The sequence below is a fragment of the Myiozetetes cayanensis genome, unplaced genomic scaffold, assembly GCF_022539395.1.
Source record: "Myiozetetes cayanensis isolate MyiCay16 unplaced genomic scaffold, myiCay2020 scf2-11, whole genome shotgun sequence".
NCBI lineage: Eukaryota > Metazoa > Chordata > Aves > Passeriformes > Tyrannidae > Myiozetetes > Myiozetetes cayanensis.
In genome coordinates, this window is record NW_026087411.1 from 29,793,830 (window position 1) to 29,814,919 (window position 21,090).

Here is a 21,090-nt window from a genome sequence, read left to right on the forward strand (position 1 = left end):
TATTTCTTCTTCCTTTTCAAGGTACCCTGAAAAAGCATCAAAGCCAAAGCATCATTTTGAGTCTTTAGTTTGCTGACTCTCATTTTTTCCAGCTAGAATCATAATCCTGGAATCAGAGTCACTTGGTTCCTCATGATTCAGACTGCGTTTTCATATTTTTAACACGCTTCAGTGTGTGAGAGCTGACATCACATTTTAGGTCAGATTTAACTCAAGATGTAGCTGAAATTTCCTGAGTGTCTCTAGGGGAACAAAACCAAACCCTATATACATCAGGAAACAGCTCTACAAGATGAAGAATGGCGATTAAAAGCAAGAGTTGATTTCATCTGAAAAAAAATAATTGTTTTGTGTCTTTATTAGGAAGCAGGAGGGGAAACCACAGTAACCACTCCTGCAAAACTCTCGATGTAGGCAAAGTAATAGAAAAGAACTGCATTTTCTTCTGATATACTTTACATTGCATGAGGGATTGACTGGAGCTCTGTTATCAAAGACTGCAGTGTTGTGCCTTGTCTAGGGGGGTGCTGAAAAGCCCAAACCCAGAGTAACAATACTTGGGACCACAGCTGGAGCTGGGGACACAGACTGAGTGCTGAAGAAAGTCTCTGCACATTTGAAATGTCTTTATTAAGAGCTCTGCAGACACCCTACAAATAGGGACACTATCACCACAGGGGTGAGAATAGCTGCTTTACCTGTGGTACCTTGTGCCACTGATGTACAGACACTCTGCTGAGGTCTGTTGTTCTGGTGATCCATCTTTCCTCCTAGATCCTGAGCTCAGCTTTCCTAATGAGGAAGGCTTTAATTCCCAAAAGGCCTGGAGAGGAACCAGCCAGGTTTCTCGTGTCAGACCTGTGCATGCTGCATGACTTCTGTGACCCTGAAATATGGCATTCACCTTTGGTATAAAATCTGTTCAGATCTTCCTTCATTTATTAAAAAGTTAGTTTCCAGCCACTGTGATTGCAAGGGAAACATGAACACAAGCTGATGCATTGGTATTTGCTACATTAAAAAGGGTTCTCTAAGTTACTCTGCTTACCTTAGCAGGTGTGTGAATGTCAGTGCCTTGTGTTGAAAATGAAATATTGGTGGATTTTAGGAAGAAGAACCAACTAACTTGTTTATCATCCTCATCCCACGCTGTATCTTTTTTCCTTCACAACTGCTTAAGTAAACAGCTGTCCTCATTCCAGCTCTATCTCCTTTTGATAATTCTGCAATACTATCAAATGTTTTCAACCTAGCTTTGCAGCACACTGAAGTTTTTGAAGTGTGGAGAATTCATAAACCAGATTGCACTTCTGCATAGAAGTATTGTTTCACCAGCTTTCTCCAATTCTAACTTTCTCTAACTTCAGTAAATTAATACACATTTAAATAGACTAGCAGCTGACTTTTGTCTTTCAATTTGATATGCCCCCAAATCTAAGCACGTTGCTGCAAAAATGGGTCTAGTTTGCTATTTAAAAAATAGTTGATTTAGGTAAATATCAAGTGTGACTGCACTGCCAGGATCTTTGTGCTGGTGACTTTTGGTACTGAAACATCACTTTCCTGTCATAAAGTGCTGCATGTGACAAAGACAACAACTCCATGAGGACTCAGTATAAGAAAAAAACCCCAAATTTCACTGGCACACTGGTAAAAACTACTCTTTTTTTAACCTCTCCCAGTGTTTGTAATGTAAGGAAATCCATATGGCTACACAGAAAAAAAAAAATTAAAACACTGGAAACTTCTTCCCACCAAAATGTTCATTCTGTAAACTTCTGAAAACACAAAATTAATTTAAAGATATGTCTGGCTATGATATTATTCAACAGTTTCTCTGTCCCTAAACTCAAAACAAATGAAAATATTCAGAAGTGATTTGGGGAGAACGGAGCATTAGCATCAGGGAATGAGCCACTCAAAGGGAATGTGCTGTTCTTCTGAGAGCTCCCAATACTCTCAAGTGACACTTAGAGGTTTCCTCCGCTTTTGGAAGAGCAGACTCATAGAAGTACCTAGCACAATGATGATGTCAGGTCCAAGTGAAGACAGAAGGAAATGGAAGGGGGAGAGCCAGAGACAGAAAGGGGAGAAACACCCATCAGGTTTGCATCTCCGCTTTGGATTGGAATAGCCCTCACTGGCTCATGATGTACATCTAATCTGGACATTACCCAAAAGTTAATATTAAACCAATGAGAACACTACATCCCACGGTACCATGGTTTAGGCTTCCATCTAGTTGTCAGTGTGACTGTCTGAGACAGTAAACTGTAATTCCCTGATTTAGCCTGAACTTGCTGGTTCTTGCCATCTGCAGGAACGTGTCCTCAGCACTAAATGATTTAGAACAATGCTCTGAATAATCAAAGGAATAGTGTGTGCACCCAGTGCTATATTATACTGATGCATATGATAAATAAATTGACCTGAAATTTCCTACAGCGTTAGTTAGAGCAAGCATTTCCTTTTGTAGGTTGTATTTATGGAAATCTGTCTGTAGCAGGTCAGAGTGACTTGATACATGGCTGAGGCAGGCAAAGATCTTTATAAAGCAAACAGGCTGGGAATAAGCTTTCCTCCCATCAGGCTCAAACACAGTTCTGTCGCTTCATCTCCCGCAACTGTGAGAAATCCAGGTAACTGGTCCCTGTCAGTCACACCACAATCATGCAAGGATTGCCACAGCTGAACTATTTGCAGCATGCAAAAGGTGTCTATTCAGATATGATGGTGAAGCAGTGGCACTGGTACCCAGTTTGGCACAGGCAAAATTTGGGCCAGCCAAAAGATCCAATAATTTTTAAAAAGCAACTTGATTCTGCACATCCAAAGAATTTACTGCCATTGCTCTAAGTAATGATCTTTTGACATAGATAGTACAGAAGTGTGTTTGTATATAAGGAGATTCATACTTTTACACATTTGGGAAACGAGCAAAAATTCACATAAGAAAAATAGTAAGCTAAAGGCAACTATCATCTAGCAGCTACTGTCTCCATGCGGCTAAAACAAATTAGTTTTTATGATTGCAGACAGTCTTTAAAAACGCCAACAACCTAAGCACTCTGTATCATTTTTCCTAATTCATAAGGTAGCCTATGTAAAATTCCCAAAATCCTTACTGAGCCCAGACTCAGGCTTCCAGGCACACTCCTGTGCCATTTCTGTACCCCCTCCAGGACCCAGCTGTGCTATCAGATACCTGCCCTGGACAGTCTCTAGGAAGCAGGCAGCAAGATAAGTGTTACCTGAGCAAACTTCATTGCAACTGTCTTTAACAAACATTTCACTGTAGTAATTGTTGTCCCTATTTTCCTATTTGTCTCGCAAGCAGGGGCTGGGGAAAACATTCCCCACCCTCAAACACAAGCCATTTTTTGAGCATGAGTTGTGCATATTTCGAAACTTTGTATTATGAGTAATTCTCCAGAGCTCTATCATGTTCCAGCCCAACTGACCAATTGCATCAAATTTCTGATGTGCCACCCTATGTCCCCTGTGCTTCCCTTTATTTGCTCTTCTCTTCCCTCCTCCCCCTGACCTGACTGGTGTGAGGGTTATGGTAGATAATGGGAAAGAAACAGGGACATCCCCTGGTGTGGGTTTTTGTGCAACCCTGGCTCTGAACCCTGCCTTTCCCCCACTTCCTTCCTCCCTCCTACTTTTCATCTTGGAGCATAAGGAAGTGTAATTTTGCTGCAAAGTCTTCTCTTTTGTCTCCTCTAGAGCAAGATTAACCAGTCTTCGTCACACTCTAGTCCTGTCCCCTAGCACATGACAGGCAGTTTCATCACTTTCCACCTCCGACTATTTCCCTCTGCTACCACGTGCTGTCACCATCAGGATATCTGTTGCTGTATCCTGATGCTGCTGCTGCACATTCCTAAACATAAAAAGTCAAAACCAATGGTTTCACAGAAGAATGTCTCTGTTAGAATCTGAGGAAATGCAGAGGCAGAGCATCTGAAAAAAAAAAAAAATCATGTCAAGAGATGTTTCTATTTCTTTGCCACAGCCAGGATCTGCCAGATGTTTTTGCAAAGTTCACAGTACCACCTATACTGATACTCCTTCCCTCTCCCTCTTTAACTGCACTCAGTAAAAACCAGACACTGTGGTGCTCTGATCTCAGCAGTACAATGACAAAAGCTTACTGGCATATATGCAATAAGCCCACTTTTCTCTGTCATCTCGATATAAAATAGCCTGCTTCAGCTTAGAAAGTATTATCAAGAAATTTTTGACTGAGATCACCACTGCCTTAGTAAGAAATATACTATCTCCACCCAAATGGAAAGAAAGGGTGATTGTACCCTGGGGAGGGTGACTCAGGGTTTGGTGGCAATACAATTTGCCTTTTGATCACTATGTTAAACAAACAAAATCTACAGCTGAGAATGTCAATAGCTCTTTCTGCAGAGGAGGATGGTTACCAGCGTTGCCAGACAGTTGCGTAACATTTTCGAGTGACAGATGCCCAAATGCTGTGTAAGAACAAGGAAAAAAAACATACTCATGATCATAAGCAAATATTTGTAACATGCTGTATTATTAATCCTGTGTAACTGAGTGGTAGATAGAGGTATGCAAAATCAAGGAATCGTTCCTGCTGTGTACAGCAATTCAATGACATAAACACAAATACACATCACATAAAGACCCAGTCCACTGATGTACAACTTATACACCTTAAATGTTAGAAGCATTGTACTGTTCTGTATATTCATTGACTTTTGTTGTGTTGAGTAAATGGAAGTGAAATTCAATGAATTCACATGTTGCTGGACAGAAATGTTGTCTGAGCCTACAAGCACAAATAGTTTCCTATCTTGTTGGGAAGAAAAGTATTTTAAACTTGAAATAATGCAAATAACTATAATGTTATAAACAAGCCAAAATCTTCTGTGAAAGGGAAAAGAGTTTTACTGGTCTATGAAATTCCAGTGTCTCAAATTTGTATGAAATTAAGACAATGTAGAAGTGCATCTCTGGTGGCATAGGCCTTCAAAGTCTTTTGACAAAGGCACCACAATTAACAATTGTTATCCCAAATTATAATGATCAAGAAGAAGGATGAAAGCTGAGTGGAAGGTGGAGGACATTTGAAGGAATGTATTCAGTCCAGAGGAAAGACATCAGGTTGTTTGATAATAGATTTCAAACGTAAGAAAGCTGTTGCAAAGCTGAGAATCATCGATTGCTCTGCATGCCCAGTAGAAGCAAGACAGATAAGTGTAGAGATCAGCACTCATCTGCAGTATTGAACAGAGCTTCTTAAGTTCAGGAATAAGCTACATAGCCCATTTTGGAGACTACAATATTGGAAGTTTTTAAAACAGCTGAGATAAGTACCAAGGAACATTTAGGCCCAGCTATTCCGATCTGGATCAAACAAGCTACAGGTGATATATTGAGGTCCTTATTGATTTAAACTTCTGCGATTCCAAGATATTCTCCTGAAGTTTCAGATTTGAACATTTGCCATTTTTTGACCTTTTTTTAAAAAACCTCAAATAACTAAAAAAGGGCTATTTCATGCTTTCTTGGCTTGAGAGAAGCATAGAAAATATTGCTGTGGGGTTTTTCCGTAATCAGGAAGTTATTTTGTGGTTGTTTGTGGCTGCTGTCTCCCAGGCCGAAGGCTGCAGAGACCTCCAGCAGATGCTGCGGGATGGTCTCTCAGCATCAGCAGCTACCCCAGCTGCTCTTCTCCCTGGACTCCACTTGTTGCTCCTGTCACTTAGTATACAAATATTTAGTCTAGCCATCACAGCTGGAAGAAGCAACATATAAGAAATGTGCTCCAGGTAAATGACGTAAACCCAAGCAGGTTTTAAAACCCACAAAGAACATTGTTGCAATGAATTCTTTCTCAGTCCCCAAAACTGCACAGTGTTTAAGTGACTTTAAAACCTGAAGAATTGAGAGATGTGACAACAGTGAAGTTTACTGAACATAAGGTAGCTGTCTAGCACTATGAGAAGGCTGAAGAAATCTGTCAGGAGGTAGCAGTAGCCATTCTGTCTTTAGTTGCCTTGTCTGTTAAATTTGTTCAAATTACACAAAAAAGAACAGGCACCTCTTGTCAGAACTCTGTGGAGCTGAGATCTCTTCCCCTAGTCAACAGTGACTCCCAAAATTGTACAACTTCACAGTCATCTCATGCACACACAAATCATCTTCTCAAAAATGTGTTTGTGGAGAAGACTCAGTGATCCAGTTGAAGATGTGGGGTTACATGGTGCATTGACCCGACTCAAGAAGTTCACCCCTGGAGACATCTTGGAATGGAAAATGTCAAATGGCATGATTAAACCTTTAAATAAAAATCAGAGATCCAAGAACATTTCACATTTGCTATTCTCAGTTCCTGGAGTTAAATATCTCCTATAGATGGTAAAGCCCATGTCTGTGCCAAGCTGTGTGTGCTCTGCCCCTCATCCTCCCAGCCCAGCCTTGTGCACACTGCAAACACTTGCCACAAAGTCGGTGAGAATGGAGAGAGGAGCAACACCAGCTGATGAGCACCACAGTCCAGGAGAGAGGCTAATTATTAGGGACCTGACTCAGGAGAAGTAGTACTTGCTCAGGGTATTGTTTGGGTAAGAAAGTCTGAATCAAATCCTGTGTCAGGAAGGGTGCATCATATCCTGCACTCATATTGCTCTTACTTTTGGAAACGCTATGGCCCACGTCTGTGCAAAGGCTGGGAAAGAAATATTTAGGTCACCTCAGTTCTGATAGCTCACTGAGCTGATAGCACATCTCCAATGAATGAGACCAGGCCCAAACATTTAGTACAACGGTTCCCATCAGTGAGTTATGCTGAATGCAGAAAGGTCTGAAGATTTGGCTTTCAGGTCTACATACAGTGGCAAGGTTTGAACTGTTTCCCTGATGTCTTCTTCCTGTCTTACACTACATGCATCAGTGAGAGAGGCCACAAGGTTGGAAAATAAGCTAAGTGTTATTCTCCACTGAGTCACGGTATTGAAACAACAAGGATGTAAGTGAAAACCGAAGCATGCAATAATGTGGTTATATAATGAACACAGCAGTTAAATAACACATTAATTGCATGATTAGCCACCATAATGTGGTAGTCTTTTAGCTGTTTTACTTAAGGTTCAGGCAGCTTCATGCTCCACAGAATATGAAACCCAAGGAAAGAGCAGCAAAACTGTTGTGTGATACCTATTCCCTTGGCTCCCTATGGACCCACTCACCCACTACATTCTTGTGTAAATGACAGTAACTCTGGGAGGGTTGTTTTAATTTCCATAAGGCTTATGAGTGGTAAATGTTGGTAACACAAATGCTGCCCATGCTCTGGTCCTGTTTCTGTACACAGGGTTAGACAGCAAATGATGGAGGTGAGGCTGTGGGTGGCAGCTGATCCAGTCCTGGGCTGAGAAAATTCTCCATGTTGATTACAGCTTCTGCCTCACCAGAACTGGATTTGGATGGAGAGAAAAGGACTCTGAACCCGTATCTTAAATGAGCACTCAAGCAATTGCACACCAGGTGATATAAAACCCCAGGACATTTCAATCATGCCCTTTCATGTTTGACAAGCACAGGAATGGACAAACTCCCCACAGGAAATGTCCTAACTGGAGTTTGAAAATGGCAAAGATAATAGTGTAGCACAAATATTTTTTCATTGTTTCAAATGTCTCCTCCCAACTATCGGTAATGATTTGAAATGTATTTTTTTTCCTTTCCCAAGGAGGTTTAGACGAGACACATCCCTTTTCTATGGAGGCTCCATTCTTTTCAATGTACTGTATATAGTCTGCAATCATTTTTCCCCACAGAGACTTCACTGTTCTTGTTCCAGATATTGTGAGTTTTTTTCATTAAATTTGTCCATTATAATATATTTTATTCTATCATGTAGCCATAATTTTCTGATTCCCTCCTTACTAGCAGTGAAAAGCAATTCTTCTCTACCAATCAAGTAATCGTGACTTTCTGCATACTACTGAGAAGGGGTAAACACGATGTCCTTTCAGAAGAGGGGACATGTGTCATTCATTGGCATGTAACAGTTAAATATTTAAGTCTGTGGTTAGTTTTCTCCTCAAATCATAAGTAGTTAATATTTAAGCAAACTGTATTAAATCTTTCTTTGTTGCACATAATTACAACATTACTAAGGAAGATGGAAAAAAACCCAAACCATCAAGACTGACTGGGAGGTTTTATGACTAAAGCTCCCTCTTTGTGTTGACTTTGGCCTCAGCTCTTGTCTGGACCAGACATAAAGAACATTTCTTTCATTTGGTGTTTACCTGCTCTTCTCATGCACATTTCATTGCAATTTGCAAGACTTGAAAACTAGCATGTAAAGCCCCCAGTCCAGTGAGTTTCCTGCCCTGTTCTCATCCTAGACAGTATTTGCAGCTGTTGTTCTTATTTGAAGAGAGTTTTATCTGATTTTGTTACCTGCCAGAACAATTTCTCTCACAGTGATGCAAATTACTTCTTCATATATCAGCCTTTGGTGAGAGCAGTGTCCCTCAGGATGGGTTGGCTTAGTATCTAGTAGTATGTCCACCCCTGAGAATTCAATTGCCTGGATATTATTTCCTAATATTGTGTGCATTCCCACATTTCTGCAGGGGCAGGAAAAAAAAAAAAAAAGCAAAAGGCAGACAACTCTGCATTGCAGAAGAACAAGGTGTGAAATGCAGCACATTTTGGAAACTGGATACTAGCATTGCATGTCCCACTTACAGCAAGCTTGAAATGGCTGGTTTCCTCACTCTCTTCTACTCAGGGAGCAACTGTAGTTGTAAAAAGTCTGCAAATTAAAACTTTTATCATAAAGACTTTGAACAGAGGAAGTTATCATTAGTTTATACTTCCTATATAGTCTGATCCTGTAAACCACTCAGCATTATCTTCTATGTTATCCATGTTCTCAGTAAAATGATACAAACTTCATGGGGAAGAAGAGAAATGAGAACCTCATCATGGGGGAAAAAGAGAAATGAGAACTTCATCATTTTCATAGCTGTCATTAAGTGAGTCACAGGGTGACAAGAAATAACATTTGGTGGCAGTCTTGTGGTTGGGACATTGTGTGTCTCAGATTGCTCAAGTAGTTTTCATTCACTAAGTAAGTTATCACTGAACTTGCTTATTCCTTTAAAAGTTGCTTTTCCAGCCATTTGTGAGCACTGAGTCAAGAAGTGGAATAATCTCTAAAGCTATGATAGCATCAGTGTACCATTGTTTGATAAAAAAGTCATGTCACTTTTACACCACAAAACCTCATATGTTTTTTCTGAGCAATTATGTGCTATGGGTTTGGCCTTTATCCTTTCCCAACTCAGTACTTTGCCTCTTCTCCAGAAGGAATTTTTGTGCGTGTAGGTGGTTTGTGGGGAATCTTTTTTTCCCAATACAGCAGCAGCATTAGGAATGTTGGTAATATGCCAGGTCAGCTTACAGCTTTGGAAATGGCATCATCCAACCACAGAAGAGTAAACAAAGATTTTAAAAAAAGCCAAAACTATGTTTTTTGAAATGTGTGGATATAGATGGGAGTAAAATGACGGAGAGGTAGGGAGAAAACAACTTATTCAATTCCTGCAGACCATTAACTTTGCATGCCATGGCACAGGTAGTCGTTACTAAAGGATTGTAATGCTGAATTTTCAAAAAAAACCAGATAAAACAAGGGTGGTTGGGCACTGGAACAGGCTCCCCAGGGCAGTGATCAAAGCACCAAGCCTGACAGAGTTGAGGAAGCATTTGGGCAGTACTCTTGGGCATACAGTGTGACTCTTGGGGCTGTCCTGTGCAGGAGTTGGACTTCAACGATCCTTGTGGGTTCCTTCCAACTCAGGAAATTCTATGATTCCATAAGTAAGCTTGGAAAAATATTACCAATTATTTAATAACATGTATCGCATGATAGGAAGCAGTCCATTCCTACATGACCTTAAAGACGTTGTGTCACAGTGGGAAAAAGGGTGTGCATTTCATTCTGTATTATCAAGTCTACAAAACTTCCAGTAGCATGTTTCAGTGCTACATTTACCTCCCAAGCACATTCTACAATAGCAGAAAGCACTTTGGTGCCTCTGATACTGCAGGGGACTTCTGTGTCCAAGACAAATCCATCTGGTGTCTCTGACCAGTCCTGCATTTTCGTAAAAGTTGTTGTGAAGAGGCTTAATGAATAAATTTACACTCAAATACAGATTGAACCATAAGTTCTACCTTCATGGTGTGAACAAAGGAGGAGCACTACTTTGAGCCAATGAGTGTCAGTTTTTCCCTGGATGAGTGGGTGTGGGTTTTGAGGTAAGGTTTTAGGATAAGTCACCATCTATTTTGTAAGTTTTGTGGGCTGGGCAGAGCAAGTGGCTAGTCTGAAAGCCATAAACATCACTGGCGGAGAGAGCTTAAACACCCCCACCACACATAGGTTAGTATCAAAGGGGCAGGGACCAAAGGTGTTGCCAAAAGAAAAGGAAGAATGGACCAAAAAAAGTGTATTGCCTGGTTACCAGCATCCTAAATATTTTTGTTGTCTTTGTATTCCCTGATATGAATTCAGAGCAACATCCTCTGAGTCAAACTTTTCTGATAGCTCCAGGAATTGAGTGTCTTCTTTAGTTTTTACCAGCATTTTAACTCTTCTTCACATATCCCTTTGACTTGAGACAGGGGAAAGCCCTCTGTGTAACCTCAGAATTAGCTATTCTGAAAGGCATGGGACCTTAAGGTAAGAAGGTGAAGGCTTTGTCAAGAGACACCTTCTCTCTTCCTCATTGCCGTGACTTCGACCTTTTACAAGGGAACATGAATGCACAAAGGAACCTGCAATAAAAGACTGTGAGGAGCTTTTCCCTCTCAGATTTCTTTTTACTTGGTAAAGCTATATAATCTCAAGTGCATACAATTTATGAAATCTCTACCACAGCTAACACACTAAAGAGAAGACTGATAGCTGGCAGTTACATTTAATTCCAGCAGATAAAATTAAAGAAATGGGTAGTATCTGATTTATTCTAAATACATGCTCCAATCACATATGTCTCAAGTTTTGGCAGAGGCATAGGGTTTTTTTGGATTTTAAGTCTTGGAAAATAAGAGGAGCCAAAGAAGAAAACATGAATGGAGATTAAAAAAAATTTCCTTTACATATGTACAGATGAGTTGCTTCTGTTTTTTAGTATTTACAGCTAATTCAAAGGAAGAGATAGCACCTGTCTCTTGAGTTGCTAAAAATATCTAGCATTATAAGGTAGTGACTGCAGTTGAAAGATGTGCTACTTTGCTTTCTGCTGCAATTGAATAGTATAGCTGAAGTTTTCTTTCACTTGATTTACTTTATTAACGATGTTACACACTGAAACTGTGTGTAAGGCTGTCAAGTTTGAGAAGATGGAGAGACCTGAAAGAAAAGCACGTGAATATGATGGGGGGAACAAATAACAAAACCAGTCGTATAGATGTTGCTGGCAAGAGTTCATTGAGACAATACAAACCTATGAAGGATTTCAGGTCTTAGAAGCAGATACCTCTTAAGATAAGCTGCAGGTTAGATCACATGCACCCTATGACTGTGCTAGAGCCAGAACAGGACCATAGATATGGTCAGGTAAGGTAGACTGGAAGCAGAAAGAGCATCTTTTAGTGCACACAAAAGTATAGAGTAGCTTTACCATAGTTTGACAAAATATGACTCTGGGCAACTAGGTCTACAAGTAGATGAGTATGCAGACTGGTCAGTGGGAATGTAGCTTGGAGAAGCGAAATTGTTTTGTGGTGCTCAGACACTCACAAACAAGATTGCCTGGATGCATTGCAAAATCAGACCTTCCTGTTCTTTTATAATGCCACCCAGATCAAACATGGAAGATAAAGTATTTTCCCAGACCTAAAGCGGCTCAAGCTTCAGCTGCTTAAAATGCTTCCCCCAAATTTCACACCATCTATAAAATTTTTCAGTTTAAATAAACAAGTTCTTCTTTGTCTGTCTCTCGTATAAGAGATAAAAACCCTTTGGCTGTTTGTTCAAAAATGTAAGTAGAGTTGTAAATACGCCATTCCTCTGAAATAGACAGAAATGCTTTTTTATATTCTTTAGTTTGTAGCCACTATTGATTCATTGGTGTCTTTCTCAGTAATATTCAGCCTGAGAGTAGCACAGAGGCTCACGTCACTGTGAAGTATTCCTGAGGATGAGAATTTAATTTTTCCTGAGAGTTAAACCATGCCTGTGCCAACACAAATACTTTGAATGGGTGAAGATACAAGTACCACTGCTCTCCTCTACTGAGCAACACTCACCTTTCCTGGACTGCCCCTTAGAGATGTGCAGGCATTGCTGGATTGTTCATTTCCAGAAGCGATTGAGCATGAGGTGCCAGAGGTAACAGTGTCTTCTACTGCCTGGCCTATGGCTGGGTATCTGATACCTGAAGCTAGAAAGCTTTATGGGCTCAGCTGTGATGTGCACTCCTGCTGCTTGTCCACTTGCTTACTTGCTTCTAAGAGTCCCTATAAACATGGCAAGGACTTCTGCTGCCCTTTGCTGGGGCAGTCCCTCTCTCCTTGTCTGGACTTTGAGGACTGAAAATTATCAACATGTCCTTAGAAGCACCAGTAATACCTATAACCCATGCTTTCCTATAGATGCAATGCAAGTTAGGTAGGATTCATCCTGTTTGAGTCTGTTTTGCAAAACTAGCTCTGGTCTTCTATAAAAATCAAGCAGAGGAACGAGCTCTTCAGGACCTGTTTGGACAGGCTGGAACAGGAGGAGTTGCATAAAGACATCTTCAGCCTAAACTGGCCTCAATTTCGATCCATTCTGCTATGATGGGGGTGGGATCTGGAGGTGTAGCAGTACTTGTACCATAGGTGCTTCTGAGGCATGCCCTGGGGAAGACTGAGGAGCAATAGAGTTAGTCCAGTGGAGGGCTGCCGAGAAGATAGCCCTTGCCATGAACCTTCTGACTTTGGGGGTGTTTGACAAAAATGTGCCAGAGCTGAGAACTAAGCACAGAGGCAGGGGCTTGCTCTATATTTTTATTTTGTTTTGTTGTAGATTGTAGAGTTGGTCATTAAGTTACTGAGTTCATCTACTCTCCTGCTTTCAGACACAGGCTTGAGCTACCCAAAACTCTGTGGGAGTCTGTACAGGCAGAAGCTGCGCTACAGCAGGGTGAGGTGAGGGAGACTTAAAATGAGAACAGCAGATCAGTGCCAGGGTTGTTCCTTATATGGCTACTAAATGTGTGCAGCGTGTTTCTTGGCCTATGGTTTGCGGTAAGAAGCTTCAGGTGCTGTGTTCCTGCACTGTTGCGTATCGCATGCTATTGCTGAGGTTGCGCTGAGCTGCACTGAGTCTGGGCCAGAAGGAGGTAGGTAGCTGGCATTCATTCAAATGCTAAGCCTTTGATTAGCCAGCCCCGATACGGTGAGCAAAACTGCTGCCAAAAATCACTCCCTGGTCAGTGGCTGACAAAGGTGGTAAACCTCGTGTGGGAAGCCTCGTCCCGCAGCTGGCTGCACGTGCCCTCGCAGGAGGGGCCTGCCATCCCCTCCATGGCTGGTGGCAGCAAACAGGGCAGGGCACTCTCAGAAGGGGGCCCCAGAAGAGATTTAACTCAGCCGAGGACAGACAACTTTCAGTATCAGGCCCCAATTTGGTTTTTGTTGCTTTGCCTGAGAACATCCAATGGGAAAGCTCCTGTTTGCCAGGAGGAAACTTGATCTATGTCTGGACTAAAGTGTAATGCTGGTTGCCTGTCTGTGAATGGTACCTGTGCACAACTTGTTTTAAACAGCACCCGTTTTTGTTTTCAGGGTTTGTTTTTACTCTTTTTAGAATATACTACTACTGGCAATCATCCAGTAGCAGCACTTCTTTGGGGGCTTAGCTACAGTGAATGATGCTCAGAGGAAAAGCCATGTTTCCGATTGCTGAAACACTGCTTTTCTGCACTGTGGGATTTTTAAAATGCAAATATTTTCAGCTTTGCCAAACCCACAAAAATACTGTTTATCAGTGCCCTAGAGATCAACGTTTAAACCAAACAATTTATTGCAAGATGGTGTTTTGACTTATGAGAAATACATTTTAAAGCCAAAAAAATTGTTTCATAGATACATTTATATCTACACACACATACACATACATATCTGAGAGACAGAGATGTAGATGGTTCAGGCAACTCTGAAACTCCAAAGTTGTGTCTTAAAATATGCATTTTACTGATGTGATAGTATGAGGTTTTCATGGTAGATTACTAGGAGCTGACATTTTTATAAATGACATTTGAGGCCTCAAAACTTGTTTCCCATTTCAAGTATATACTTCTGATTCCTGGGAGACTAAAAATGTTATAGACTTCATCTAGCCCTTCAGAAATTCTGCTACCAGACTGTAGAGTTGCACTAAATGTTTTTTGTTGTTGTTGTTTCTCACTCTTATCTGAAATAATGAATTATCTATCTCATATTTTCTTAAGCTTTGCCTATTCTGGACATTCTTACATCCTTGTTATCACTGCATTTTTTTTCTATAAATCATCCTTTGAGAGTATCAAAGGTGTGTCACCATTAATTTCAAACAACTGGCTTTTATTTCATGGTACAGCTCAGGTCGCCTTTGTTTTACTTGGACATCCCAGGATCTTACAATGAGGGTAGTGCAATCTCTGGTCCTTTCATGATATTTTAAAATTTTAAATATCCCTATGTCTTATGGGACCACCTTCAGGAAGAAAAAACCTGGTAGATGACACATTCAGACATGAACCCACCTAGGAATATGCAATGAGCAAACAGGCCCCTGTACCAATGATCACAGCTTTAAGCTGTGGTAATAAAGCAGTAAAAGCATGTTCAAATTACTTCTTAAATTGTCAAGCTAAGAGGAGATTAATTAAAACATCATAAACCATGGTTCTTGAAAAGGAAATGGAGAAGTCACTGGCTTCTTGTTTTTACAGCTAATGTAGTACAGTGAGTTTGTGATGAAGTCTTCTGACCACAGCAAAATCCCAGAGGGAAGATTCTTTAAACACAACAACCACAAAATGACAGAAAGAAGTGATTTTCTAGTCTGCATTTTAAAGAAGCAGAAGTTAATATCTCATTTAAATCAGATGTTAGTGAAATTTACTAAATATTATATGCATAAGCTTGGATGAACGTATAGGCTTGTTTGGAAAAAATTGCAGAAAACTGGATGCTCTGTGGTGTGATGTTAGGTTAATGCAGCAGAAATACTTCAGGTATCTATCAGAGGGAGGGTTGTTTGTTTGTTTGTACTTTTACTGAGGCTCTAGTGAGAGATGCATGGACTGCTACAAGTTCCTCTAAAACACTGTGACGTTCCCCAGATGGAGGTGGGCTGGGCTGCTGTGAGAATTATGCAGCATCTGCAATTAAGTTGTGATCAAATATCTTTCTCTTGTAGCTGTCTTCTTGTTTTTTTCCCGTTCTGCAAGATTAAAGCAATTTTATGTAATTCCCCATTTTATGAGGGACTTAGATTCAGGGAAATCACAGTGTAGGACTTGCATTTCATTAACAGCAATTTTAAAATTACTTTGGCCACTGTAATAAATTATGTATCTCTGCAGAGTCATGGAGGCACAGGATGGTAGAGTGAAACAGCTGTATAAAGTCATTCCAACAATCCTGAATTTCTTTTCTGCGTAGTAACAATTATACAATACCTGTCATAATAAAATGAAGGTTGAGAATAAAATAAGGTATAAAAGGATAAGTGAAATCTGCATATATCAAAACCTAACCATAGTTTAAACAACCTGTAGTTCCCACAGGTGAAATATCTCAGTGGTGAATGAATTTTTGGATTTATTTTATTTTTATGGTTTTATGGGATTTCTTTTTGGTGAGACTTTGGGTGTATGTGGGTTTTTTGGTTTTGTTGTGTTGGTTTTGTTGTTTTGATTTGGGTGGGGTTTTTTATTCTTTATTCCCCTCCTCCTTAAGAAATCTTCTCCCTTAGTAGAAGCAACAAGATCATTTATCAAATGCACTGAGTTCTCCTCATGGCAACTTTAGTTGTTTTAAATCACTTGGCACACGTTCTTGTACCTTCTTGCACTTTTCCAAAAGAGAACAGCTAGATAGAATTGAAGTATTTGGTGATGCCTGATAACCAAGGTGTATGTATATGTCTATGCATCCCAGCAGGGTTGCAAAGGAGCAAAAAAGAGGGTGCAGGCAGCTGCTTCAGAAGGCTATGCATGCATTTTTGAAAGCGACAAATTGGACTTCTGTTTTGCCAGAAAAATCAGCAGCTGAAATGGTTTTCATCTCTTGTTCTGAACATTTCAGCTGTATTTTGAGTTTTGTCGTTGTTTCCTCCTTGAACATGGCATTTCTTGTTCTTGCTTGCTTTCTATTGAAGTCCAACCAGTCTGTACTCCAGGCCACATCTCTATGGCCCAATGCAGGGTGGAAGTGGTAAAAACGTTTTAATTCCCTGATTCTTATACAGTATTGTTCTGGCAGCTCTGGCTAATGGATGACATGGAAACACCTCATATTTGTAAACTACTATTCTTAGCTAATCTCTGGAATATGAGCGTGGTTTTTAAAATAAACTTTCAGCCAAGCACTTTTGCCTATTACAACAGAACAGAGCAAGTTAACCTTGCATTGAGTTGCTATGTCACCCTGCTCTTAAGCTGTAAATTCTTTTGTTATGAACAGTTATTTCTCATACTCATCATGATGATTTATTTATTAATAATATTCACTGCTAAGTGTTATTTATGTGTGATACTGTGGACTGAGAATAAGTAATCGCATCTTTTCTGAATCAAGGCACTTTCAAAGGTTATAGAACAGTTCTTGGCTTTTAAAAGAACAAAATGTCATGGAAATGCCACTTCTCAGCTCCCTCCACATCAGGAATAGTAAACATTTGATCAGTGTGTACTTTCCATTCAGCTCAGCATCCTTGGGCTGGTTTGGCACATCTGCTCTTTTGGAGAAGTCTTACATTTATGATAACATGATCACAGAACGGTCAAGGGGACCTTCCCTAAGTATTTCAGTGAGATTGGTATAGATAACAAAACAAGCTAAAGACATGGGTAGACTTTAATGAAACACATAAAGACAAGAGGCCATTGGTAAAGAAGATTTTTACAATGAGGATGGTAAAACACTGGAACAGGTTGCCCAGAGAGGAGGTAGATGCCCCATTCCTGGAAACATTCAAGGTCAGGCTGGATGGGGCTCTGAGCAAGCTGATCTAGTTGAAAATGTCTCTGGTCACTGCAGGGAGGTTGGGCTAGATGACCTTCAAAGATCCCTTCCAATCCTGTGGTCCTCTAGACTCTTACAGTGGATAACAAAATAAGACAAGTCATCCCTGCTTTCTGTGATTTCCTCTGGATTTGTGTAAACATTAGAGAAACCCCATGTCCTGATCCTCATCGTTCCTCATATTTTTAAATCATTCTGTCCTCGGAGCAGCCAAGCCCCAGCTCTTCAGTAATGTTGTTCTCACGTTGGTTCTGTGGCATCTGTCCAGCAAAGGTGTACCAGCGGGCAGTTGTAGGCTTTGCAGGTCCTCAGCTGGGAGATATGGCACAGCAAGAACCACTGAACTTGAATTTTTCCATCTGCTCTTGAACACAGCTGCCTGCCAGACCCACCAGGCAGCTTCTCTGAACCACAGGAAGCCCCATTACCTTTGCCCATGAATTAGTCTGTGCTTCTTTCCACCAGCTTCCAAAGATACGGGGCATGTGCCTAATGGTTCCCCACTAAAATCTGCACAGAAGAACAAGAAAGGGAAAAATACTGTAGACCCTCAATGTCAACTTAATGGGAGGCCTTCTGTAGGCATTCTGCAGGATCTTCTTGCTGGAAAGCCAAAGGAAACCAAAGCATAAGCAAAAATTAAGGCAGTTGCCGTTCACCCCAAATATGGGCAAAAAGTAGCAGCAGCTATATTACATTCTATTGCCTTGAAGGAAGAGAAAAAGACTTATTCTTCTAAATCTGTGCAGAGAAACTAAATTCCAGGGGAAAAGCACTGATAACAATCTGCTATAAACCCAAGATTAGAGTCCAGACAAAGTAGACTTGTTCTCTAACAAGAAATTTATTAGCTCACACAACCTATTCAAAAGAGCTTCTGACCAGGTAATTGGACTCCAAAATTCTGCTTTCAAGGTTTTGTCATATATTACTCCCTGTTTGTTTTTTATCGTTCAAGCTCAGACACTCCGGTGATAAACTGTTTGCTCTGTGGCCTTGCTGTGGTACATGGAAAACTTTCCATGACTGTATTGCTGTGGAACAGAAATAGCTAGGCAAGTCTCAAGCAGCTTTTGAGACCCTGTTTGGATTCTGATGAAAAGAGGGATTGTTCAGAGGCTCATCACTGTCCCACACAACTTGTTTGTATCTCTTTAAATGTGTTATATGAAAGAGCATGAAATGCTGGGAAGAGATTTTATTTCATATTCTCTTAATAGCTTTTAGAGGGGCAGAATGTTGTGCAGTTCTTGAAGAAAATGAGAAATCTTCCCTATTTTTCAGGAAGCATGCTAATCTTTGTCCATTAATTTTACCCTTTGTAGTGAGAAACTGAGTGTTTAACTGGTTTTCCTTCTGGAGTCTTTCATAGGCAAAATTTTCTGCCGGCCCATAGCAAGTCTGTGTGCCAGTGTTTCAGATACAGACAGATGAGAGGAGAGATCACTTTTTTCTGTCTCAGTCACTAATGTTGCAATAATCTTTCCTTCTGTTCAAAATTTCCCAGGTGAGCCACCTCGCTACTTCATGTTTTTTTCCTTCTTTGAAGGAACTACTTCAGTTTCCAGCATCTCCCCCTTTTTCTTTCACTGGGACACAACCTGTAGGGCTAAAAATTAAGTGGTTTCAGCAAATGGATAGACAACTCTATCAGACTTACTTGATATTGCAACTAGAATTGGCACTAAAATAATTATTATTGTGGAGTTTATCTTTAAGAAATAATCCTTTGTATTTTATATGTGAGGGCAAGAATACTCACTGCTTAACTTTCCTTCCTCCAGATCATATTGAAATTTCTCAGACAGTTTTTCTGGTTTAAAAATATCTAATAATCTTTCTAATTGGGCTGATTAATCCTAGTTGGGCCATTAAACCAGGCAAGAAATTCTGTTTATCCTTGGAAGATTTTTCCAAATTTTTTTTGTTGTTATGGTTGTCTTGTAAAGTTTGTGACTTACTCTTTTTTCCCACCTCTACAGATGCATCTTAGTGAGTTTCAAGAAAATAGTAATATCTCAGAAGTGAACTGTAGTCACTAACAGGGCTTGGGGGAAAATCTGAACCATTTTATGGTGGGTGAGAAAACATGGAATTTTGCACCTTCTCGAGTGGCCATAAAAATCCTGCTGGATTCAGGTTTTCATGTGAGCTAGATGCTAGTTTTGTAGTAAATCTATTAACAGAAATATGGTCCCCATTAGCGATCTTGCTAGATAAGAGACTATTTAGACAACTGATGCTAGACAGTCTAAACTTCCTTCCCTGCAGATGACTTCATACAGAAGCATTTGCAGATATTGTCTGCATCGTTGTTCAAGTTTACCCACTGTCAGATAAATCTGAAGGCCTGAGTCCTTAAATCCATCCAAAATATTCCAGCATTATTCTCCTGCCACTTCTGTTGTCTGTGACCTCATTGAGATGCAAGAACATTGAATTCTGTTGTATCAAACAGGAAAAAGCTGAATATAAGATGTTTCTTTATAAGGGACTTCTATGCATTTGTGTGCATGGATGCATCCCCTGCCTTGATGAACATTTTTTTCACATAATTTGTCTTGTCTTGTTTGGCTCCTGCTCCGTCATGCACAATCAATGGCTGTATCATACACTCATATCACTCAACTAAGCCTGTGTTTACCTGTCATCAAACTTGGATTGGTTACCTGTATTTTATACAGTTCTGAAGCTTGTAGGGACCTCATGGCATGGCAGCACAGCAATGTAACCCTGCCTTCAGCGCTGGACAGGACTGAACCACAGCTTCTGACACTGTGCCTTTCCATACACAGGGTTCTCACAGCTAGAGTTTCCAGAGATACCCTATCAATAGCTTAGTACCAAGTCCTATTCAGTGATCCATGGAAAGCAGAATTCTGAGCTAATACCCTTAGGGGGAAAAAAATACTTGAGCACTCCAGAGCTTTTGAATTGGAAACTTGAAGATCCTGTTATGATGGATTCAAGGTTTCCAGCTGTGACACTGTGACCCGCTGTTTCATTTCAGTGATGTCACTTCATAGGATATAAGCAACTTAAAAAGTTTCCCAGGACATCATAATGCTGTTTAATAAACAAATAAACTATGTCTTAAGATTGTGGCTCTGAACTCAGAACAGTTAAAATTATTTTGACTGTGTACATCTCCTGATAAGCTCAGGTTCTGTGAGCCCCTTGGTCAAATCTGAAAAAAACACATGTGAGGGTGCTGGTCAGGTATCCTCCTCACTAGAGCCAGGGGGCCTTACCAGAGGATTAGAAAAGACACATCCAGGTGTTCAAACAATCCAACAAAGTTTAAGGCAGATTTGGGAACTTCAGGGGGAAAAAAAGAGTGGGAGGATACAAGACCTCTGCAAGGATGAAGAAAAACACTTGCCAGACAGATTCCAACAGAACTTCTGAACTCTGCTTCAGGGAAAGTGTCCCTCTGAACCTGATTGTGCCTGATGAAGATAAATAAAGCAAAGCAGGAAATGGAATGGATTTGAAATTGAAATATGCTTTATGTAAAGCCCTTGTCCAGAGGAGATGCCACATGTTGGTTTATGGAAGGTGGAGAGATTACTAGGAAAACCAGGCTGATATGTTGCTGAACAGGGTTCAGCTGATGGTGTCAGTGCGTGGCACAGGCAGCTCCCTCAGGAGCCTCTGGATGCTGTTTTTCAGGTGCTTGGAATTAATGTAAAGAGTGTAGGTAGAAGGCAACGATAACCAAGGTCATTTGTGTACCTGCAAGTCGTGCTATTAGGACAGTATTCGGGCTGACACTGGAGTTAACTTCTTCCACCTTTGCCTAGGATC